The following is a 26,848-nucleotide window of genomic DNA, read 5'->3' as shown; positions in this document are numbered from 1 at the left end:
CTATGGAAGTTATACTATTATACTAGCAAACAACCTTATGTCATCACTATATCAGTCTTAAACATACATGAAATATTTGCCACTGGATGCTTAGCAACCAATAATCTTTAATTTATCGCTGTATCATGTCAAACCTTAGAAGGTATCATGAAAACTTACTACAAACTAATATGATTGTCAATGAACTATGGAAGTTGTACTATTATACTAGCAAACAACCTTATGTCATCACTATATTATAGTCCTAAACATACATGAAATATTTGCCACTGGATGCTAAGCAACCAACAATATTTAATCTATCGCTGTATCATGCCAAACCTTAGAAGGTAGCATGGAAACTTACTACAAACTAATATGATTGTCAATGAACTATGGAAGTTGTACTATTATACTAGCAAACAACCTTATGTTATCACTATATCATAGTCCTAAACATACATGAAATATTTGCCACTGGATTATAAGTAACTTACAATCTTTAATTTATCGCTATATCATGTCAAACCTTAATAGGTAGCATGGAAACTTACTACAAACTAATATGATTGTCAATGAACTATGGAAGTTGTACTATTATACTAGCAAACAACCTTATGTCATCACTATACCATAGTCCTAAACATACATGGAATATTTGCCACTGGATGATAAGCAACTAACAATCTTTAATTTATCGCTATATCATGTCAAACCTTAAAAGGTAGCATGGAAACAAACTACAAATTAATATGATTGTCAATGAACTATGGAAGTTATACTATTATACTAGCAAACAACCTTATGTCATCACTATATCATATTCCTTAACATACATGAAATACTTGCCACTGGATGCTAAGCAACCAAATATCGTTTATTTATCGCTGTATCATGTCAAACCTTAGAAGGTAGCATGGAAACTAACTACAACTAATATGATTGTCAACGAACTATGGAAGTTATACTATTATACTAGCAAACAACCTTATGTCATCACTATATCACAGTCCTAAACATACATGAAATATTGGCAACAGGACGTTAAGCAACTAATATCATAATAAATATTATTTTAAGCCGTTGAAGGTTACATGGAAACTAATAACAAATAAATATGATTGTCAATGAACAACGAAAGTTATACTATTATACTAGCAACAGATCGTTGGCGTTTCAATGGGCAGAGTTGCCTCCTTGGAAATATCTGATATTGCTTTATTTAACCATAATTATAGACATAAAACAGAGAAATACCCTACGAAAATAATATTAAATTCCACTAAAGAATGAGAATTGATGGATTTAATATATATTTAATGAAGAAGGTGAACAAAGTGAACAACTATTTGAAATAGTACATTGTTTTCATTCCTTCTGAAGGTACGAGAATTTTTAGAAACAATAGCAACATGTACTTATAAGATAAACGCATAAATACGGTCGAAAGTGTAAATGTCTTGCGGATTTCTCCCTAACAAAACAGATAGGCTAAGTTAGCATAGATGCAGACAGCAACTTCAAAAGAAACCAAATATTAGAAAACAAGTAGCAGAAATATCTTGAATATCTTAACACGGTAATAACAAAATTTGGTCAATAATTCGGAAAGATCCGATTGCCAAAAAAAACTAAAAAAAAAAACCAAAAAAAAAAAAACTATCTCAATCCAAACCAGATATTGGTTTAAAAAACAATAAGAATATTGGCAACATGATAATTAATCATTAAGCCGAAGACATTGATTCACAATACCCCACCACGGGAGGCTTTAGTATACAATCATTATACTGTGAAACAGATGTAAAAAGACGTGATGCCGATTTATTTCAAGAGATCACGTACAAGGGAAAACAGAATGGTTCCTGTTATATTCATGCATAGATCCGACATGGTATCTACATAAACCTCTTCAATTGTTAAACATCGAAAAAATTGTATATTATCAAATAGGTGTTAAAACATACACGACAGTCTAGTGTGAATTCAAAAGTATAGCACTGATAACTACTATCTCTATTAGATCTCGTGTAGATTTATGATATATTAGATTACGAGAATAAAGACAATAAGTCTTTTCATTATATATATGAATAATTAACCAAAGGTGCTGATCTACTTGGTCAGTTTCTTTAGTCTGTAAAAAGACTAGCTACAACTTAGACCTATATGCACGTGTAGTAAATTTGAAAAAAAAACTGTTATGAAACAGACACACATCTATCTACTATACTAGATATAAAATAAATATATAAAGGTCGGCCTCTGATGAGGGTTTACCTGGGATTATTCCCGAAAGAACCCGAAACGTTGCATATTAAATTCTAAAGAATTAAGCAATAAAAAGTACGTAGTGTCAGGTCAGAAATATTGATACCAGACCATGAATAAGTGGGTTTATGGTCTTTTTATAAAACAAAGCAACTGTTATATATTTATATACTTTTACTTTGATATTTACTTTATAACTGACTTCCAACCTCCAACTAACGGGCTAGTTTCTGTGTGCTTAATTCATGTACTTGATCTTATTCCCAAATCATAATGACTGTGCACGAGTCATCTGTAAATAGCCTTGCATAGCATGATTTATCAGAGCGCATTATACATGTATTTAAATATTAATTTCTCGATTTTTTTTTATAAAAGCCTGACGGTATTTATAATTTTCACAACCACGACAGATTTCGGACTGTCTATCAAATTCTATCTTTTTAAACAAAATTTCAGACATCCTTACAGGTGAGTATTATTAATGTTACAAGTATGGAAAACGGACAGAAAGTCACAGGACAAAAAGTCACAGGACAGAAATTCACAAATTTGATAGAACAAAAAACACAGGACAAAAGGTCACAAATAATTTGTTGACAAATTGTTTGAATATATAAGAGAAAGATTTATTTCATATATTCATTTTGCAGTTTATGAAATCGTTTATTAGTCTTGATGAATGAAAAAATATAAAATGTTAACGATCTTTAACCATGCACAGGATATAATTCTTGGCACAATGAAGCCATTTAAGAACCAAGCCACTTTGACATTTTGCTTTCTTAACAATTATTTGATCATAATTGAAATTTACTACATAAATATTAATTACAAAGTTGCTTTATATCAAAATTTAATGATATAATAATTAAATTGATTTATTGCATTAACAATACATTTATTTGTTTATTGTGTTTCAAATGTACGTCAGTCCATTATTTACGTTTTGCCATTATAATACTTACAACCATATATTTAAACATACGAAAGAATATGCTTTGAAGCGCCTCGTGGACTTTGGTCATATATAAACACGTGTTCCCGCTAAATTTTCATTCAACGAGTATTTTTCAACAAGATTGCACAAGGATAGGACCAGAGCGTTAATAAGATAAGTTGATTAAGTTTATTCATTATACTTTAAATACGTTTCCTTTTGTGCATTTAAATTCACTTTAATAATTTGGTTTACATTTAAAGAGCAAACTTTTTACCTGTAACGATAAACGATAAAGTAAAACAGGTAACTTTAAATTTAACACGTGTTTGCACAGGGTCGTAATTTTGTTACCCTTTACTTTCACTATTAAATACATGAATTGTTTTATGTCAATTCAATATTAATTTAAATATATGCTTATTTATTACCGTTTAATTTCATTGACTTCTGGTTGTTGCATTTAATTCACAGTTCTTAAACATGGTATTTTTATCGGTAAGTTTTTGTTTCTATTTTACCATTGTAGCATTGAATATTTCATTTAATTAGCTATGAAATGCATGTGTAGGCTTGCTTACGATTATACGCTTAGTTATTTTAATTCGCGTACTTTATCTACCTGTATTGATTTAAATTCACACTTACATTATACCGGTTATTCAAGTTACGGAACGCCCGATTATTACAAATGTAACGGCATTTATTTAATTATAAAATCAACTGCTGTTCAGTTTGCTGGATGTTATTGTACATACATGTATATAGCCGTCTTTAAATTTGATATAATAAATTGACACTTATATTATACCTGTTATCAAGTTATGGAACGCCCAATTATTACAAATATATTGCATTTACAACTGCTGCCCAAATTACTGCGGGTTATTATACACTTCTAGCTGACTTAAGATGCGTACTTATATACACATTTATATTTGTATATATATTTCAAGTACGGAACAGTTGTTAAATTCACAATTTTATCTATATGCAGCCGAAGCATCAATGTAATCTGTTTTATAAATTAGAACATCTTTATATATTTATAAATATTATACTAATATTGATTTCATTTATAAAATGCCTAGGAGAAGGAATGAATATCGTCGGAGATTACGGCCCAGGGTAAACGACGTTAGGGTTCAACAACCTGCTCATGAAGAACCTGCACCCGAAGATGAACCCGTCCCTGAGGAAGTTGTCCAAGTGGTCAACAGAGGTAGACGTGGAAATAGAAGGCGTGCTGCGCCAGAGCATTAGCAAGCAGATCAACCTGTGGAGCCCAATAATCAGCCTCCACCTCAGAAACAGCTGAAAACTACAGCAGTTCAGGCTGGACCGGGTAATACTTTAAATAATACTGGTCCCTTGTTAATGCCATGTGCTAATGAAATTGATATAATTGTTTCTCAACAAATAAAAGAAAAAAATTGGAATTTTGAATATGTTGATTTTGGTATTCTACTCGAACAAAATAGTCAATATTATAGCAATGTGGACCAGAAACAATTGTTACTGTTGAAAATGGAATGCTTGTCATTTCCAATAAACCTTCAAAGGTCAATATTATAAATAACATTGAATTATGGACTGAAGCTTTTGCAAATTTTTCTAAAATACTTCTTCAAAAGCATGCTAGCTTAGCACAAGACTTGTTTACATACATGTCAATCATAAGAGATGCTATATCAGATGCTCCTTATGACAGAGTTTACCAGTATGATAGACAATTTAGATTACGTGTATCACTAAATCACTCCAAGTCTTGGTCAGAGATTGATGGCTTTCTTTGGTTGAAATAAATTGCAAAGGGATCGCAAGGCACAACTTATCATGTAGTCTATCAGGCTAACTTACAAAAACCTTGTTATGATTTTAACTTTAAAGGATTTTGTCAGAAATCTCAGTGTTTTTATAGACATAACTGTATGAAATGTTCATTACAACATCCAGCCTTATCATGTGTTAGATTTGACAGGTTACAAGGTAACCAAGGTTTTCATTATGGATTATTGAGGCCACCAATGTTTAACCAAAATAGACCTCAAATGTCTTACCAGTTTCGACAAAACAGGCCTTCATTTGTTCAGCAAAATAGATATAGACCACCATTTAACACAAGGTATTCAGTACCTAGATTTAATCAAATGAATTGAAATTAACCTTTCTTTCAGATTTGTCAAAGGATAGATATGATATTTGGAAGATGGGACATTCACCTATAAATATTAAACAATTACAGTTATTTTTAAGAGATTATCCTAATGAACAGGACAAACAAATTTTGTTTAATGGTTTTAAATTTGGATTTAGTTTGAATTATCATGGACAAGATTTCCATTTGAATCAAAAAATTTTAAATCTGTTTTGTCAAATCCTGTTGGAGCTAGATTTAAGATTGAACCTGAAATATCATTAGGAAGAATAGCAGGTCCTTTTTGTAAACGACCAATATCTAATCTCAGATGTTCTCCTATTGGGTTAGTTCCTAAAAAAACTGGGGGACTTCGTCTAATTACCCATTTATCATATCCGCCATTGAGCAGTGTTAACGATTTCATTAATGAAAGGTTTACTTCGGTTAAATATTCTTCATTTGATAATGCTGTTAATATGGTTAAGAAACTTGGAAAAGGTGCTAAATTAGCCAAAATGGACATTAAGTCAGCATTTAGATTACTTCCGGTTTATCCTGGAGATTTTTACTTACTTGTTTTTAAAATTGAAGATGAATACTACATAGACAAGGCAATGGCAATTGGCTGCTCAATATCATGTGCTATTTTCGAAAAGTTTTCAACCTTTTTGCATTGGGTTTTAAAAAGCAAGTCTGGTTCAAATAATATAGACCACTATTTGGATGATTTTTTATTTGGTGGCAAATCAGATTCTGATGAATGTGAACAACTGATGTTTCAGTATGATGAAATTTGCAAAAATTTAGGAGTCCCACTTGCAAATGAAAAAACTGAAGGTCCAACTACACTGATTGAATATCTGGGTCTTACAATTGATACGGTTAACATGCTTGTTAAAATGCCACATAAAAAGGTTGAAGAACGTTTAGACAGAATTATTAAATTGTCAGCCATGAAAAAAGTAACGTTAAAAGAATTGCAGTCAATATGTGGTTTATTAGCTTTCTGCACAAAGGCTCTACCTGCTGGAAGAGTGTTTAGTTGTCGTTTGTATTCAACCATGGGCAAAGTTTCAAAACCGTTTCACTTTATTAGGGTGACATCAGGCATGAAAAATGATTTACTAATGTGGAAATTATTTTTGGAACAGTTTAATGGGATTTCGTATATAAATGATATAAAACGGATATCAAATTTTTATCTTGAACTATATTCAGATAGTGCTGGTGGATTAGGTAAAGGGTGTGCAGCTTATCTTAATGGTAAATTGACTTTTCCCGAGTGGCCTAAAGAATGGAATAGTTCAGAAATATTTAAAGAAATAACATACCTTGAAATCATTCCAATAGCACTTGCAATATTTTTGTGGTTTGATCAATTTTACAAGAAAAACATACTTTTCACATTGATAATTTGGCAGTAGTGAATATTTTGTAACGAAAATACCTGTTTTGTTATGGTATACAATAATTCCGGGGAGTGAAAATGGTTAAAGCATGCCAAACTGTTCATTTGTTACATTTAGTTCCTCCTAAATAAGGAGCACACTTTGTTAAGTACTGAAACACCCCTTTTATTGATAATAGACTTGTTAACAGTCATGTGATAAGTATACCTTCTTGACAACCCTTAAATTGGTACTTGGACTCGTCCATTTAGGTAGTATATAAGACCGCAGAGAGAGCAGTTCAGTGTCAGTGTATAGAACATTCTGAACGGATATATTTATATATAGTGAATAGTGAGTATAATTTGTTCTTTGGATTAAAATAGTGAATTCCAAGTGAAGTGTGTATTATTAGTAATAATTCTAAGATTCGGAATTCTAATAATATATCCAGGGAATAAATAAGTGATAGCTATTTGACAGTGAAAATATATAGTGTTCAATTTGCTGCATTATTTGGTATAGTTGGGTTAGTTGATTTGAATAGTGTATAGTATAAATAATTCATTTCGCAAAGTTGGAGTATTCTGTTATGTTGTATTAAAGTGATTATAGGCTATTGTGTTCATTTTGCTACCAGGTGATCTATTTGACAGATAGTGCAAATTGATAGTGCCGTTGACTTGTTTTGTTCCATTGTGCTGTGCAGATTGACAGTGCCGTTTGACTTGTTTTTCTTTCATTGTGCTGTACAAAGATATATTTGAAAAGTGTGTTTGTTTTCTAAATTCTACTTGGCTGTGGTATAAATCAACCGTTTTATAGTGCGCTTGCAAGTGTTTCTTGTGTCATCGTTATATATATGTGTTTTGGTTATCATTGTTTAATATTTGAGTGACTTGCAAATAACGATTCTGATTGATATTTCGGGATATACTTTGGAAACTAGAATTTGTCTATTTCGGTACGAAACTATTTGATCGCTCGGGTTTACACGTTACAAATTGGTGGCAGCAGGGTGGGATTCTAAATTCTTTAGAAATATATCTTTCATTTGAATTGTGTTTTGTGATTTTTGTGTTCGTTTAATATCATTGCTATAGTATATATAATTTGATCGTGTTTTGTAGTTAGAGAGACTACGTTGTGTGTCAACAGTTTAAAGACCGAAAGAGTTATAAAGCTGGTGAGTAAATTTATTAAACATGTCTGATTTAAATAGTGAAATAGGAAATATAACATCAGCCATTGAACACCTTGAAAATAGTTTAAAAGAAAGAAAAAGTTTTATGCATTCAACACCTAAAATTGGTACTAATGCACAGGAAAGTGATTCTGGGGTTGAAACAGCCATACAAACAAACCCATTGAGATCTGATGAAGCGGGGCACAAAGTCATATTTGGTGCAAGGTCTAAGGTCACATCAGAAAATGGCATTTCAACAAATTCAGAAACTCTCCCTTATAGTAATAGTTTAGATAGAAACTCTGGTGACAAGCAAGGTCATATTAGTCAGCCCCTGAGTACAAATATGCCACTTAGTAATTCGAGAAATTCGAATTTGGGTATTCTAGTAGAGGAGAAACAAAGGTCTACAAGGGACAATTCTAGTGAAATGAAAAATCCTAACCAAGGTGTTGAAATTAAACCCGCTACGGATGATGGGGGTAATTCTTGGATCGATTATAAATCTCATTTTGATATGGTTTCAAAAGTCAATGATTGGTCACATGAACAAATGGGTTTGTACTTAGCAGTGTCATTACGTGGCCAAGCACAAGGAATATTAGGTGATTTAACAACAGAAGTTCGAAGTGATTATGATAGTCTTGTGGTTGCATTGGAAGAAAGGTTTGCACCACCAAGTCAAACGGAACTATAAGGGTTCAGTTTCGGGAGCGTAGAAAAAAGGCAACAGAGTCTTTGCCTGAATTAGGCTAAGTGTTTCGAAGGCTCTCAAACTTAGCATATCCAACGGCACCTAGGGACGTACGTGAAACGCTTGCTCTAGAGCAGTTCATAGATTCCTTGTACGACTCTGATATGAGATTAAAAATAAAACAATCAAGACCCAAAAGTCTAGATGAAGCAGTTAAACCATCTGTAGAATTAGAAGCTTTCAATAAAGCCGAAGAATCAAACAGAGCTCATCGTGGTTATTTGCGATCCGCCGATTATAATAGTAAAGAAGAGGGGAATGAGCTCATCCCTGTTGCAGCCCCAGATACAAATACTGCAGTAGAAAAACTAGAGCAGGGCATGCAATCAATTCAAAATATGATTAAGGAACTTACAATTGAAATGGGTAAGTTAAAAGACGGAGAACGCTCGCGGGGAAATCTCACAAATGAAAAGAAATGTTACAATGTGGGTAAAAGTGGTCACTTTGTGAGAGAATGCCCACAACGAAAACCACACGACAATTCATTCCATAGAGGCCGAGGTGGTGGATATAATAGACGTGGACGAGGGGATAGATACCAAACCCCTCGATCAAATGACAACGGATCGTCTAGGGTCATTCGTAGAATGAATAATGGCAGAAAACCAAACGTATCTATAGTTGACGAGGCTGGAATGTACATTCAAGTGCATATGTCCAATGGAAATAGTGCCTGTACTATGGTAGCGTTTGGGTATGAAACATGACCACTTTGATAGATGATTTCTCAGCATATCAGATGTATTCAAGGAGTCATGCGAGGACGCATGGTTTTTTGAGGCGTGGGTAATGTAACGAAAATACCTGTTTTGTTATGGTATACAATAATTCCGGGGAGTGAAATGGGTTAAAGCATGCCAAACTGTTCATTTGTTACATTTAGTTCCTCCTAAATAAGGAGCACACTTTGTTAAGTACTGAAACACCCCTTTTATTGATAATAGACTTGTTAACAGTCATGTGATAAGTATACCTTCTTGACAACCCTTAAATTGGTACTTGGACTCGTCCATTTAGGTAGTATATAAGACCGCAGAGAGAGCAGTTCAGTGTCAGTGTATAGAACATTCTGAACGGATATATTTATATATAGTGAATAGTGAGTATAATTTGTTCTTTGGATTAAAATAGTGAATTCCAAGTGAAGTGTGTATTATTAGTAATAATTCTAAGATTCGGAATTCTGATAATATATCCAGGGAATAAATAAGTGATAGCTATTTGACAGTGAAAATATATAGTGTTCAATTTGCTACTTTATTTGGTATAGTTGGGTTAATTGATTTGAATAGTGTATAGTATAAATAATTCATTTCGCAAAGTTGGAGTATTCTGTTATGTTGTATTAAAGTGATTATAGCCTATTGTGTTCATTTTGCTACCAGGTGATCTATTTGACAGATAGTGCAAATTGATAGTGCCGTTCATTTGTTTTGTTCCATTGTGCTGTGCAGATTGACAGTGCCGTTTGACTTGTTTTTCTTTCATTGTGCTGTACAAAGATATATTTGAAAATTGTGTTTGTTTTCTAAATTCTACTTGGCTGTGGTATAAATCAACCGTTTTATAGTGCGCTTGCAAGTGTTTCTTGTGTCATCGTTATATATATGTGTTTTGGTTATCATTGTTTAATATTTGAGTGACTTGCAAATAACGATTCTGATAGATATTTCGGGATATACTTTGGAAACTAGAATTTGTCTATTTCGGTACGAAACTATTTGATCGCTCGGGTTTACACGTTACAATTTTAAACAAAAAGTCAAGCAAATCTGAACGAGTTATGTCCATTTTGAGATTAATTGTTTACTGTTCCCTTATTGGTAATTTTCAGTTTAAAGCTGTTCACATTTTGTCAAAGGACAATGCAATTGCTGATGCATTATCTCGTGCAAATTTTCAGAAATTTCGACGTCTAGCACCACTAGCCAACGATTGTCCACATCCAATTCCAGTGGAGTTCAGGAACCTTTTAAAGACGAAGTGAATAAACTTTTACAACACTCTGTTTCTTCAAATACAACGAATGTGTATGAAAATGCAATCTGTTCATTTAATAAATTTCAATCCAGTTTTCAAAAAGAGGAAAGTTGGCCACCGCCTGTTGATCACATAATTAATTACGTTGCATATCTTTCAAAAAATGGTTATTCCTACACCACTGCAAAAACATATATATCAGGAATTAATCATAAGTTGAAAATTAATAATTGGAATGATTATAGCAAATCATTCATTTTGGAAAAAATGTTAAAAGGTATGCAGCGTTTGGGTAAAAGAGTTGATTCAAGAAAACCTATTACTGTTGATGTATTGAAACGGCTTATATTAATTCTTCACCATGTTTGTAAGTCAATTTATGAGACAAAACTGTTTAGGGCAGCATTTGCTTTAGCCTTTTTTGGATTTATGAGAATTGGAGAAATCACATATGTTAACAAAAATGCTGATAATCATGTTTTAAAAATATCAGATATTAAATTTAATGATATTGAATCTGAAGTTTTTGTTACAATAATGTCTTCAAAGACGGATCAAATTGGTTATTCAACAACTTTAATATTGTCTTCAAATGATAATGATAACGAACTGTGTGTTGTCAAAATGTTAAAAGATAACTTACAGTTACGTCCAGATTCTCAAGGCAAACTTTTTTGTCATCTTAATCATAATAAATTGACTCCTTTTCAGTTTTTAGCTGTTTTAAGGTCTGCTTTGAATTTTATTAGTTTGAATCCTGAGGAGTTTAATAAGCATTCATTCCGAATAGGGGCTGAAGCTACTGCAGCCTTCGAAGGCAAAACGGATGAAGAAATACAAACCCTTGGGGGATGGAATTCTAATTCTTTTAAATCATATATAAAGCTAAGTCGTTTGGTAAATTAAATAATTTTAATTGTTTTCAGGCATTTTTGTGGTTTGGATTATTGGATCCTCCTTGGTTGCCAAAGCCTCATCACATAGTCAAATAAGACCTTTGGGAAATGATTTGGGGTTGCATAAGTTAGGCTACAAGTTGATGTGGGCAGGAATGTCCGGTATGTCAGTATATAACGTTGTACCAATAGTAGAGAATTTGATACATTGTTGCGGTTCACCAGATGCTGTTTTGCTTCACTGTGGTGGCAATGATATTGGACTTGTTAACTGTGCAAAACTTTTATTTGATATTACATTTATGCTAGATATAGTTGCACGTATGGTGAATGGAGGTAAAATTATTTTTTCAAGCATTTTACCAAGGTTGAAATGGAGATATTCAAAAGATTTGAAAGCAATGGATGTAACCAGGAAACGTATAAATAGGGGAGTTAAATCACATTTAAATAAAACTGGGGGTTACACTATAACTCATTCTGATTTTGAAGACAAACATCAATCTTTATTTAGTCATGATGGCGTCCATTTGTCGTTTATTGGCAATGATATATTTTTGAATTCATTTCAAACTGCTTTAGAACAATTTTACTATATACCAAATAATTCTGTTTATCCGATGCATGAATGATGTTGTTTGTTTATTTTTGTTGTATGTTGAAAAAAATAACAACTAGTTGATTATATTTTCATTGAATTTATGCTGCTTATTCAATTGTCATGGCGGATTAGCATTTGATTGAGAGTTCACTAAAATGCCAATGTTGGCAGTGATTTATTCAAATATCGTTCATTAAGATAGTTATGGATCTGCCCAGCAGCTAGAAATTGTTATGCATTTACTGTTGGTTTCCCTTCAGTGACCAATTGTCATCAAGTTTTAACTTGTTGGCCAGTTTGTTGATGTTGGTTGTTTGTTGGTTTATATTGTTGAATATTGTTGAATAAATGCCATGACAAATAATCAGCCAAATTTCAAATTTCAATTGTTTGTTTGTTGTTTATATTATTCTTGCGAAGGAAATGAAACAAAACAAATCTGCAGTTGTATATTCATTGCGCACATTGAATATGCAATAATAAAATTTAATGATCTAACAATTAAATGATTTATTGCATTAACAATACATTTATTTGTTTGTTGTGTTTCAAATGTACGTCAGTCCATTATTTACGTTTTGCCATTTAAATACTTACAACCATATATTTAAACATACGAAAGAATATGCTTTGAAGCGCCTCGTGGACTTTGGTCATATATAAACACGTGTTCCCGGTAAATTTTCATTCCACGAGTATTTTTCAACAAGATTGCACAACCCACCCTCCCTTCCTTTAACAAACAAAATTGCTGCTGTTTTTAGTTTATTTTTCAGATTACATGGTGAACAGATCCAAATGTATTGAATGTTCCAATTAGATTGTCATGTATCATCAAAATTGTCAGACGTTTCAATATTCATCGGCAGATCCAATGAAACCTGAATATTTAAGGAATTTGCAGGAATAATTAAAAAGAGAATATCAATCGTCATGGCATTCCGTTCAATATGGAAAGTGCGTTGTATATCATCATCAACATGATTCAACTGGCAGTGATTTATTCAAATATCGTTCATTAAGCTGTTATGGATCTGCCCAGCAGCTAGAAATTGTTATGCATTTACTGTTGGTTTCCCTTCAGTGACCAATTGTCATCAAGTTTTAACGTGTAAGCCAGTTTGTTGATGTTGGTTGTTTGTTGGTTTATATTGTTGAAAATTGTTGAATAAATGCCATGACAAATAATCAGCCAAATTTCAAATTTCAATTGTTTGTTTGTTGTTTATATTATTCTTGCGAAGGAATGAAACAAAACAAATCTGCAGTTGTATATTCATTGCGCACATTGAATATGCAATAAATAATAATTCAAGAATTTTTTTAATAAGTGTTTTCTTATTCAAAGAAAAATAGTCTCAAAACTGAATAGGACTTTTTGTCCTGTGACTTTTTGTCCGTGACTATTTGTCTGTGAAAAGCAAAATCACAAAAAAAATGAACTCCGAAGAAAATTCAAAAAGGAAAGTCTCTAATCAAATTGCAAAATCAAAAAAACAAATACATCAAACGAATGGATAACAACTGTCATATTCCTGACTTGGTACAGGCATTTTCTTGTGAAGAAAATGGTGGATTGAACCTGGTTTTAAAGCTAGCTAAACCTCTCACTTGAATGACAGTCGCATCAAATTCCGTTATATTGACAACGATGTGTGAACAAAACAAACAAAAACAATAGGCAAAAAGGTCACAAATAGGGATAAATAGTCTAATTCTGTAGGTCACATTCGTGAAAAGGGAACGGGATTGTAGTTACGACATAAGGAACATATCCGATATCATCTGTGAAACGGATATTCCATAACGGTCAACCAACTCGTGATGGCGTCCGTAAATTTTACAAAGTGATGATTTCAAAATCACCATTTGGAACTCTAGGTTTAAAAATGAAAATTCACAATTGGGAAGCTGAAATCATCTCTTTTGTCGTAAAGTTTTGTTTTCAACCGACCCTCATAGTCAATTTCAAAATTTAAGTCATAATCAAATGGCAAAATCAAAAGCTCAAACACAAAAAACGAATGGATAACAACTGTCATATTCCTGACTTGGTACAGGCATTTTCTTATGTAGAAAATGATGGATTGAACCTGGTTTTATCGCTAGCTAAACCTCTCACTTGTATAACAGTCGCATCAAATTCCATTATATTGACAACGATGCGTGAAAAAAAAACCAGACACAATAGGTAAAAATGTCAAAAATAGGGGTAGCAGTCAACATTGTGTTATCATCTCAATCACTATAAAAACAAACAAATATAACGAAGAAGCACAAAAAGGCATACATCAAATTTAACATCCTCATTTTGCTTATATTATACGATTTTATTTATCTATGTAAAATCCACCCATAAAGGACGGAAGGTTTTAAGTACTGGCGTAAAATCGCGCGTTTAAAATTCGCACAGGTAGACATAAAATAATTTTGTCGTTCAAAGAATGAGGGGATACATAAATACAGAGTCACGTAAAATAAATATAACAAAAAACAGACTTAAAAGTAAAAGTAATATTAATAAATAAACAAAATAATTGTGTGGTACAAAGTATGACGATATACATAAGTACAGAGTCACGTCAAATGTATATCACAAAAAACAGACTCAACAGTAAAAGTAATATTAATAAATAAAATAATTGTGTCGTTCAAAGTATGACGGGATACATAACACAACGTCACGTCAAATGGATATCTAAAAAAAACCAGACTTAACAGTAAAAGTAATATTAATAAAGATAAATAAAAGAATACTATAACACGTTACTTTTTGTCCTGTGACTTTCTGTCCTACATTCACATGTATATAGGTAAATCGTTTAGAGTTATATATAAGCAATTTATACAAAAAAAAAAAAGAGATTGACGAGATTTATACCTTTTTCAAAACGATAGTTGGCGCAAATTGCATCTTACCGTTCTGACAAACTGGTAATATCTTCGCCCGGGGATATGAATGTGACATTAAACTTTCTTCAGTAAATTTAAAGTTATTGTGAAACTGCTTCAAAGTTATTGTGAAACTGCCTATTCTAGAGGTGGCGTGAATCAGATGTGGATACTAAAAAATTCAAAAAAGATCTTTTAGAGTACATAAAATCTAAGATTCTCTCATCTTGCAATAGTATTAAAACATTTGACTTTTCTACACTTTACACAAGTATTCCCCATTCCAAACTAAAAGACAAATTGAAAGAGTTGGTATTACTTTGTTTCAGTAAAAAGAATGGCGAACATAGATACAAGTATCTTATCTTGGGGAGGGATAAATCCTACTTTGTAAAGAATCACTCTGATTCAAACAAAAAATTCTCTGACACTGACTTTATCAAGATGCTTGATTTCTTGATTGACAACATATTTTTTACGTTTGGAGGACGTGTTTTTCAACGGACTGTCGGAATTCCAATAGGAACCAATTGTGCCCCTCTTCTTGCCGACTTGTTTCTTTATTATTATTAGGCTTACTTCATACAGGAACTTCTAAAGAAGAAAGATAAGAAGATAGCAATATCCTTTAAGTCTACGTTCCGCTATAACGATGATGTTCTCTCACTAATTAATACAAAATTTGGTGACTATGTTAAACGAATCTATCCCATCGAACTAGAGATAAAGGATACTACAGATACAGTTAACTCTGCCTCATATCTTGACTTACATTTAGAAATTGACAATGAGGGTCGGTTGAAAACAAAACTTTACGACAAAAGAGATGATTTCAGCTTCCCAATTGTGAACTTTCCATTTCTATGTAGCAACATTCCAGCAGCGCCTGCATACGGAGTATATGTCTCCCAATTGATACGATATTCCCGGACTTGTGTTTCCTATCAAGATTTCCTTGATAGAGGATTGCTGCTCACAAGGAAGCTATTAAACCAAGAGTTCCAAATGGTGAAGTTGAAGTCATCCCTTTGTTACTTTTACGGACGCCATCACGAGTTGGTTGACCGTTATGGAATAACCGTTTCACAGATGATATCGGATATGTTCCTTATGTCGTAACTACACTACCCTCCCTTTTCACGAATGTGACTTACCGAATTAGACTATTTCCCGGATTTGTAATAACATAAGCAACACGTCGGGTGCCACATGTGGAGCAGGATCTGCTTACCCTTCCGGAGCACCTGAGATCACCCCCAGTTTTTGGTGGGGTTCGTGTTGCTTAGTCTTTGGTTTTCTATGTTGTGTCATCTGTACTATTATTTGTCTGTTTGTCTTTTATTTTTGGCCATGACGTTGTCAGTTTGTTTTCGATCTATGAGTTTGACTGTCCCTCTGTTTTCTTTTGTCCCTCTTTTACAATACCCAGTCCTGTCATGTTCGTATATTGCAGATAGTTTGTGTGATATATACACCAGAAATACCCATTAAAGTGAATTTTACATTTTAGGAGGACTCTTAATCGGTTAACATTGAACACAAATAAAAATAAAATTACAATTAAAAAAAAAAAAAAAAAATGATAATAATAAGTTAAAAGGTTGTCTTATAAAATGCACCTAGGTACGTATTTGTTAACTTATATTATTACTCTATTTCATGTTTCTTTTTTTTTGTATTCTTTTTTGGAGAATTTTCCCTTTCTTTATTTTGTTCAAATTGACTTTTTTCATAAATCGAAAAACGCACCAACCTAAATAGAATCACATGGCATTGAATGATTTCTCAAGCTCAAACTAGTTAGACGCCTCTTAAATTTCATTTTGGTCGTTGGGTTGCTGGTTCATTGACGTTTATCCCATATCCTTTTTGTTGGTGTATGTTAAAGCCGCTCAGCGACCAATTTCACCAGAAATATAAAGAAAAAAATACTGGTAAGTCATTAATATCAAAGTATAACTTGCTATACATTTTTGTAGTAAGATGTTTTGGTGGAGAGAGCAATTCAGCACACTTTATGATCATCGTATACGCACAGAGATCAAATAAATAACATCCATGCTCCTTTGTTCTACCAGATCACACTAGCTTGAGTTTCTTTGTTCTGCATGATTTCCTTTGTACTGTAACATTTTGGCGGGAATGTCAAATCCACAATAAAACTTAGAACTATTTCTAAGGAAAAATGAATGTAGAAAAAATCCAGTGTCTATGCTGGGATTTGAACTCAAGACCTTTAGCATATAGGCCCACAATTCATACCCCTTCACCAGGACGACTGGATACAAACTCCCTGTTAATTTAACATATTTAAACATTGTGTCCGGGGTTCATAAAGGGTATATACTATATAGTAATATATACAGTATATTATAATGATTGTGTGGCGTTCTAAACTAAAGTTTATGAAGCGTAAATGGTTTTTCTATCTAATCTAGAATAGCTGGGATGTAAAATAGTTATCTCATTCGGACTTGGTGTGTCAGTGTAAGATCACCCTCTGGCCTCCGGCCATCGGGATGATCCTATACTGACACACCGCTTCCGCATGGAATAACTATTACTGAAACACTTTTAAGCTGTTTGCATCAGTGAATCTTTTAAATAAGAATTTGACAAACCGGCAATTTCTGTTTAATACTTTCCTGTCCCTTTTCTCTACAGTTAGGACACGTGCCACTGATTATACATCTAGTCAACCATGAATAATCCAAAATGTTTATCAATGTCTTATTGTTTTCGGCAATATTGTAACAATAAGGGTTTATCCTTATCCTTTATTTATACGATTATTTAATATTTATTTCGCAGTACATTATTGGATTAAGCAAAATCATCATATAGACTATTGCCAGGTTAATTCCTAGGAAACACACCCTGCATGTTAAAATACTTTTAACTATCCTTCGTCAACTGGGCACACAAATACGTTACTTGTTCCACAGTATTCAACAAGCAAATCGGTATATGTCATTTAATCTGCACAGGTCCGGTGACCTTACTTGACCCGAACAACGAAAGGGTCATACCGAACGTGCAGATTAAACGATGCATACCGATTTGATTGGCCAATAACTGTTAAAACACATGACGGCATCATAATAATATACTAGTACATGAAAGTTTTGGAAATATTCTGCGGATTATAAATCAACGGCTCCAGGGAAAGTTTTTGAGTTGGGTAAAAGAAGGGAGAAAATAGGCATTTAAGTAGTAAAACTTTAAGATTGGTACCTTTAAATTGTTTTTAGCAACTTTTTTATATTCAGGCTTTCTCCTCAATTGTTAAATTATTTTGAGAATCGCGTTTTAATGCCAGATCTTTTTATTGTTTCTGTTAAATCAAAGAATGTATTTTTTTTTCTGGATAAATTTATTCACAATAATACATGAATTTGGGAAGATTTAGAAATTGGAATGTTGCCCAGTGTGTATACACCTTTCTATTGGTGAACCCAGTAGATGTCCTTATGCGTTTTTGTTTTTGTTTGATTGCTGTCTTATGTCGTTAAACCCACATCTCCCACAGTTTAAGTTCCGTTTAATGTACGTTTAAATCGGTTTAAAACAAATCATAATTGAAAGGGTTATCGAATATAGATTTCCTTGAAGAATTTGCTCAGAGGAAGAGGTTTGTATAATCAGATTAAGTGCAAAGTAAATAATAACAAAAAAAAAAGTTTCACTTTTCAATTTTTAACCCCCACCCTCCAAAAAGTTTTAAACTGTATTAATTTGGAAGACGTGTCGCATCTAAACGAAGTATGATTGGTCTTAAACTTACTAGTATATTGTTTCCCTGTTTGTACAGACCTAAGTACATGTATAAACCTCTTTACATTTGATCCCAAAATAGTCAATAATATTTAATTTGTCGTCATAAATTCCATTTAGCATAAAACAAATCCAAACCAGATTGAAATTATATGGATTTTTCAAAAATATTTTAAGAAATTAGAAAAAAAAAATAATTATCTTGTTTGACTATAAAACACGGAGTTAATACTTTAAATTACAGTGTGCACAAAATATCATACAGTGTTCCTAGGAATGAGAAACTTTTTCCTCATAAAAATGTATGAAATAGTTTACACTGGACATTAACCAACCAACAATCTATCAACTAAAACATATCCAAGGGATAATTTATATACATGTACATGTATATGAATGCCGGATACTATATAAATGTATTGAATAACCAATAGAATAAAGTTCTGTCAAAAAGAAACTTTATCATAAGGATATCAAAAATCATTTTTCAAAATGATTGGCAAACAATCCTCTTTTCCGAAGCATTTTTGTGTTTCTTGCTCTAGCTGCGTGTAGGCAGAGACATATATCTCTGGTGTCGGTTAATTAATTTTAGGATAAAATTCATAAATCGATCTATGTAACAATATATATATATATATATATAGAAGTCACAGAAAACATTAAATTGTCAGACACTAAACTTATTTGAATAGCATTCAAGTATATATGCTATTATTTGCATCACCTGTGCGGATGATCTTAATAATGTTTACCTTTGAAATGATTTTTCAACAGAATGTTATATATATTAAATTTGTGTTTTTCTTTGTGGCCTAAAGCTAAATGTCATCGTCAGATGTATAATGGAAGGCGATAAACACTTTAGAATATATACCACCTGCTGGTTGTTTTACCTGGACACAGATCTTATTACGTAACAAGTACGAATGTAAAATTATCGATATGGTAAATTTAGTAGAATATACATGGAATCTCTGGACTGGGGTGTTACAGTTATTTTTCTGACAACAAGAATGCATATATGTATGTAGATTTATTTGTGTTTTATATCCAACCAATGTACAAAACTTTTGTATGTTCTTAAATCTATAAAATGTTTTAACTTGGAGCCTATATATATTTTCAAAACTGGAAACAAATTACTGATTTCATATTATAGACCAATCTCAATATTACCAGCACTGTTCAAAGTATTTGAAAGAATTTTATTCGAAATGTATTTAATCCCTTAATCACCTAATAGCAAACGAGTTATTTTATAAATTCCAGTCGGGTTTTATTCCAGTTCATTCTACCGTTCACCAGCTAATAGAAATGTACTATAGGATATGTAAGTCACTTGATGATCGCTGTATAACATCTCTTATATTATGTCATATCTCGAAAGCTTTTGATAGGGTATGGCATACTGGCCTCTTAATAAAGCTTAAAGCATACGGTATTGATGAAAAACTGTACAAATGGTTTGAAAGTTATATTTAAAATAGAAAACAAAGCGTTTTTGTTTCAAGTTCATATTCACCTTTTGAGAATACTAATGCAGGAGTTCCGCAAGGCTCTGTATTAGGTCCCCTACTATTCCTTATTTATGTAAATGACATAGCTGATAATTTGATCAGCCTAACTTGATCATTTGCTGATGACACATCTCTTTCTTATTGAAGTAATTTAGCCCTTACACAATAGAGTATATCTTAAATATCAATTTAGAACAAATCTTAACATGTTCTAAGATTATCTTATTAATTTTAATCCAAATCAGACAAACAAAGAGTATGCTGTTCTCCTGTAATACTTCCCAAGATGATATTAAAATAGAATTTCAAAATCAAGCCTCTACATGTTGGTCAAATATCTAATTATGATTTCCGAAACAGTAACAATTATCAAAGACATATATGTTTTTTGTTTCTGATTGTAGTTTGTATTACATGTATTCCTACTATGTTTTTCGTCATTATCTAATGTACTTTGTGTTTATATTTATATAGGGTGAGGCCGTTATTAATGTTGTTATAACTTGTGTCCGATCCCGTTTGATACTTTTGCAAATAAAATATGTTTAAACTAAATTATATCAGGAGATTGGATTTATTTCGCATTTAGGTTTTTGAAAAAAGAAGCATTTAATTACCAAATTTCGTCTTTTCTCATCTTTAATATACAGTTGAGTCAATACCATATTTTGCCAAAAGAGAAGAACAATTACTTAAAGGCGCATTACGGGAAGAGGTTACGTATTTCGTAATAGAAAAAAATACTAGTAGTTTATGGACACCAACGACTCTCTTACGGTTATGTAGCGTAAATAAACTGAATGGTCAACTGGATGCACACCTAAAAAAAATGACCATAAATTGGCAGGTGTGCGTAAATCAGACAGTAACCAAATAACTAAAGAAAAGAACGAATTGCAATTGAAGTATACCTCATAGAAAATATGTTTTAATTAATGAAAGTGTGCATTTTATTTATAAAATGACCGTTTGATTTAATATTATTTTAGATGAAATGTTTTTTGTTATAGTGAAAAAAGCTAGACTTCGTGGCGTAGAGATGTGATTGAGTGATTTTGTGTACAATTATTTCCCATTATTTCGGCAGTGTAAATCTGCAATTGTTTCATAATGTTGTTTGATTTACACATTGTAACAAAACTTAGGATGAATTTATAATTGATTGTTTAACGTCCAGTGGCAACTATTAGATACATTATTAGGAGGACATTTAATATGTTATAAATATGAACAAGGACATCCTTTGTTATGCAAATCTGTGTATCACGGCACAAGCGATGACCTATAGCCACTGTGTAGAATGTTTATTTAGGGTAGGGGTTGCTCCAAATAAATGGGGGAGAGTATAAATACAGGAAATAAGAAAAAAATAAAGAATAGAGGAAAATGGTCTTAGAACATTAAAAAATAGAGGGGAATGGTCTAGTTTTTTTTTTTTTTTTTAGAAAATACAGAAATAAAGAAGCTCAATTATAAATTCAGTTCAGAATTTCGAAATTTTTCATTATCCGGACATGCTCTTGTTTAATGATTGTTTAAAATCAGGTGCATTTCTAGGAAGAAAAATACACTATCATTTGTAAATCGGTAGGGATATATGTTTGGGGTTTGTTGAGGGTAATTGTTTCTTTTTGAAATTTTTCGAATATTTGAATTTTTTTGACTAATTTGATAGATGAATAAAAAATATATCTATAATCTAAATTATTGGTTTAATTACGAACATATTTGTTTAATTAGTCTAGCTAATTTATACTACAGACACAAACTGATGGAGTAAAATCATATTTTAAGAAGAAAGTTTCGTTGTGTTGCAAGAACCATAATTTTAATAATTTTGGACCTCAACGAGACACCTGGATTGAAACATTCTTGATAAGCCCATCAAATTTCTTCTTAGTATTTGAGTTTCACATTTTTTTTTACAAATGTTTAAACAAATACAAATTTAGGTTTTTAATCTTCCATTCGTATGAAGTAATTCGGTAATGGTTACTGTCATTTTTTTAAGAATTGTTGTATTACTGAGTTGTATCAATGTAAGTATTGTTAAGCATGTTCATGTTTCGTATATGCATAAGAAATTCAAAAAGTAACACAATTTTTTATAAAGATAAAACTGTTGTTCAGTTGATGTTAATGTACATGCGATAAAAGAGAAAACAAAAAACAAAATAAGAAACAAACCTTTTGAACAAAAGGCAAACCCTAAGACCCTCAATATACTTTTGTAAGAAAATTAGATTAATTCTGAATTCCATCTAAAATAAACTGTTCATTTAGGTCAAAAGAATGTTGATACCTTAGGCTATTTTCAGAAAATGTTGACTGGATAACCTGCAGACTGCACTTTACCCGCACATTTAACAAGTACATATTTCTACGGCTAACAAAAATTCAACAACATATCCTTGTTTGTTTACATTTATTTAAGTGTTGATTTTTCAAACTTTTTTTATGTTAATAATTTTGGATCAAGAGTCGGATTTATTTATAATTTATTGAATTATTAAGTAAAATATGAAATATGCATCCAATCTAAATGTTACGCCTATGATTACCTATATAAAAAGATCTAACAGTACACAATTTATGTTGTAAATATATAAACCATTTACTCTAAACGAAACTATGTACGCCAAGAAAACAATGTACGCTTAACGATACAATATATACGCTAAAAGAAACGATGTACGCAAAACCGAACGATGTACGCTAAACGAGCGCTTATTTTATCGTTTATGGTATGGTTTATGGTACATGGTTTCGTTCGTACATCATTCGTTCGGCGTCCGTACATCGTTCGGTCATCGTTTCGTTTGCATTCGTACACATTTCAGGGACCGTACGTATATCGTTCAGACAGTGTCCGTACATGATTTGGGCATCGTTCGTATTGTTAACTTTTACGTTACACGGACTGTTATAAATCAGTGAATTATTTTAGGTCAGGATTGATTGTATAATACAAATGACAGCAATATTGGAACACAATGACTTCAACATTTTGTCGATACAATTTAGAGTGCCATCATGTTTTCCTTTAATTCAAAGTAATAACTTGCAACTAAAATCCAGTAGTTTTCATAAACTCAAGCTGGCAAAATTTTGACCGCATCAGTCAAAACTGACCATACTTTGCAGCAGCTGAAAAATAAATGTTTGAAGATACCTCTGAATAAACCTTAAATTAATCAAAACGCATTAAAACTCTTAAACATTTTAAAAATAAACCTACTTGGATAAATAGTATATAAATAAATTAAAAACCGATCGATCACAAAAACGTGTATACTTTAATTGTTAAACTAAAACCAGACAGATCAAACAAAATTTAAGACAGCACTCATTTTTTTATTTTTTTTTTTTCCGTACCAAAAACAATTTCATATAAGATAGATAATTCAGTACAGAATTGTTAATTTTCACTAATGAAATTGGATATCGGCTTTGATTAAAAGAAACAGATAAAACAAACAGACATCTAGGTAAAATTACGACCTTCTCAATAAACAGGTGTATGTACAAAATATTAAGCTATAAATCGCTATGAAATCATTACTTAAATCTTAAATGACAAAACTAATTTTGCCAATCTAATTCACAAATGAACTTTAGTTTGAATCTATTTTTTTTTAATGTACTTTTCCTACAAGTTAACAATCCTGCACACCATTTGCATGAATATCTTATTATTTGAACACGCTACGCTTGTGGTTAATGATTCTCATTATAATAGCGATGTACGTAATTCATATTATTTGATTACATTTTTTTGCAGAATACGATATAAAACATGCTTTGTTTTTGGCCATTTTAAATTATTCCTTTAAACGTATATTTCAGTATATTTTTTTTTGTATTAATTTTGTTATTGCTTGAATGCTCTTTATTATGTTTCTGCCGGGTCATGGCCTTTACAGAACATATGTTGTATTGTTAATCCATAATCAATTAACGACTATATTATGTATGATAATTTGCCACTGAAAAAATCAACTTATCGTTCCAAAGGAATGTATATCGAGCTGAATGGATGCTGTGAGTTTATACAAAAACTTGGCTTGCGCACTGCAATTTTGTTTTATACATTTGAATAAAACATAGCTATAAAAAAACCGAGACGTTCGAATGCAATGAAACCAAGCTAATTATGTTATATAATTATAGTAACTTGTTCAATCTGTCAATAATGTGTATGCTGAAGGGAGAAAATATTCATAGAGCTATTGCACTGACTGTTGAATTGTCTGCATATCTAAAACCATTAAACATTTGCAACTGTACAATAGCTAAAACTTATTTATTTCTGGATAGCTTTTCTTAATGTGTACATAGTTTTCTTTCTTTTCTAATGTTTAAGAAGTTTCTCTTTTGTTGTGCCAGTTTGTTTCTATTGAAATGTTTGGAAGTCCATTCAAATTATTTACCAGATGCATGGGTAATATGTTACTTACATATTTAATGATGTAACTGTCTTTGTCTAAATATCTTAATTACGTGTATGATCTTGTATTTAAGTGTGATATTATCGGTCAATAAATGAAACCCTTTATCAAATATTTTGTCCGATTTTTAATATAATAGCACTTTATCATTGAATGATATTTTTTGTGATTTAACAGCCTCATGCAAATTATTTTAAATGTACAATCTGAACATCATAACATTTTGAGTAGGATGTGCCATATCCTTGTATTTAATCGTGTTAGAGAAATAAATTGAACGGAAATTGTCTCTTTTCACAGAAAATATCATATATAACTATATATGCATACAGTAAATTGAGAATGGAAATGGGGAATACGGCAAAGAAACAACAACCCGACCAAAGAGCAGCTAACGTGAAGGTATAGAGTTTCAAATTATAAATGAAATGATGATTATAGAATATACAAACAAGCTGATTTATGTAAAGTTGTATCGATCAACACTTACTTTACATTGAACGCTGAACGGAACTGGATTGATTAAACACGCACGTACAAAAACTAATTACAAATGGTACAAAACGATGATTATAATGGATGCTTACAATTTTTTTTTAAATTAGAATTAAAATAAAGAAATTAATATTTTATCCAGGTGGACAAACAAAAACCTTGTGATGAAAACAATACAATATTGGCTTTAGAAAGAGGGAAGTATAAGTTCCAAAGGCTTTAGAAAACCAATTACGCAATGGCAAAACACGAAAAATTAAAAAAAAATACATTATAGTAGCAAAACCAATCCCCAAAAAAACACCGAAACTACCCCCTTTTTATAAGAAAACAAAACAGCCTTACAATCAAATCATGTGTCTTCAATTTTTCTTGTCTTGAAGAAACCAAAGTTGTATATCCACACCAATAGCGAGGTTAAATGCAAAACAGAAAGCTGGACTTTTACTTCTTTACAGTATAACCAAAACGAAGTAGAGGAAGAAACCTCCGTTCGATTTCGCGGGGTTTTAAATACGTAGCCATATCGGGGGTTATATATTCGATGCATTGTGTTTGAACTCTTTAGGTTAACCTTAAATAGCCGTGAAAAACGTTACTAAGATAAATATTCTTTGGTTTTTTAACATCCTATTTGTACATGTATTCTGTATTTTGCGGTTGCTGAATGTTTCTAGAAACAATTTGGTGAACACAATGTTTAGACCTGTATTTGTAATGAAATATGGATTAGTTAATTTTCTTATCAAGCTCTATGACATCTCCTAATTTGTAAACAGTGCACACAAAATGGTAATGCGGTTTGATTACCAATGAGACCACTATCCACCAGACACCAAGGACTTCGATGCACATTCTCATAAGAATTTCAGGATAATTGATTCAAGTTCTACATTATTGCGGTTTATTAATTTTCTTTCAATGGTAACAATTCGTATATAGAATTACAAAAAAATCGAAAATATTTAAATATATTTGTAAGTAAATATGTTTTACGTGTAATGGAAATTACAACAAGCTTCGTCACTTTTAATCAATCGTAAACAATAGTAATAGACAAGGTTTTGTAACAGGAATATCAATACGTTCATACATGATAGTGCTTTTTCAATCAATTACAGTATACGCTGTCTTCAACAAAAAGCAGCAAAGTATTTTAAAGAAAAGAAGAAAATGAAGTTCAAACCATTGCTGGTTTTAATATTTCTTACTTTTTTATATGTGTACACAGTACAACAAAATGCAAATTCGATAGTAGACCGGTTTTCAAAAATAGATATTTATTGTCGACAAAATTTCGTGAATAAAAGAATCGGTGCACAATCTCGTATACAATGTACAAGTAACTGCTTATCTCTTTTCACCACAGATTGCAAAGCATTTTTATGGAATGAAATAGGAAAAACATGCATGACTACAGGAGAAATAATAATAAGTAATAACGCATTAGAATTGGAGATTTACAATGTTTACAAAGATGGTAAGTATCATTTTGAAACATACAGTTCGAGATCCATTCAAACCTTTCTTGAAATATGTGCTAATTCCTCTTAAACTATTTCACACAGTTCAGGTTTGATT

The 26,848-nt window shown here is 31.7% G+C and overlaps 1 long non-coding RNA gene across 1 annotated transcript; it reads left to right on the top strand.

Annotated features, from left to right (window-relative positions):
- The first annotated feature begins 3,577 nt into the window (after positions 1-3,577).
- LOC127721656 (uncharacterized) lies at positions 3,578-12,299 on the top strand. The gene is made up of 3 exons (XR_007991379.1): positions 3,578-3,688; positions 4,282-4,535; positions 11,568-12,299. It is a non-coding gene; the product is annotated as an uncharacterized LOC127721656 (long non-coding RNA).
- Positions 12,300-26,848: the final 14,549 nt, after the last annotated feature.

Source organism: Mytilus californianus, unplaced genomic scaffold (assembly GCF_021869535.1).
Source record: "Mytilus californianus isolate M0D057914Y unplaced genomic scaffold, xbMytCali1.0.p SCAF_12, whole genome shotgun sequence".
NCBI lineage: Eukaryota > Metazoa > Mollusca > Bivalvia > Mytilida > Mytilidae > Mytilus > Mytilus californianus.
The sequence above is the reverse complement of the archived record's forward strand: the minus strand, read 5'-3'. Positions and strand labels throughout refer to the sequence as shown.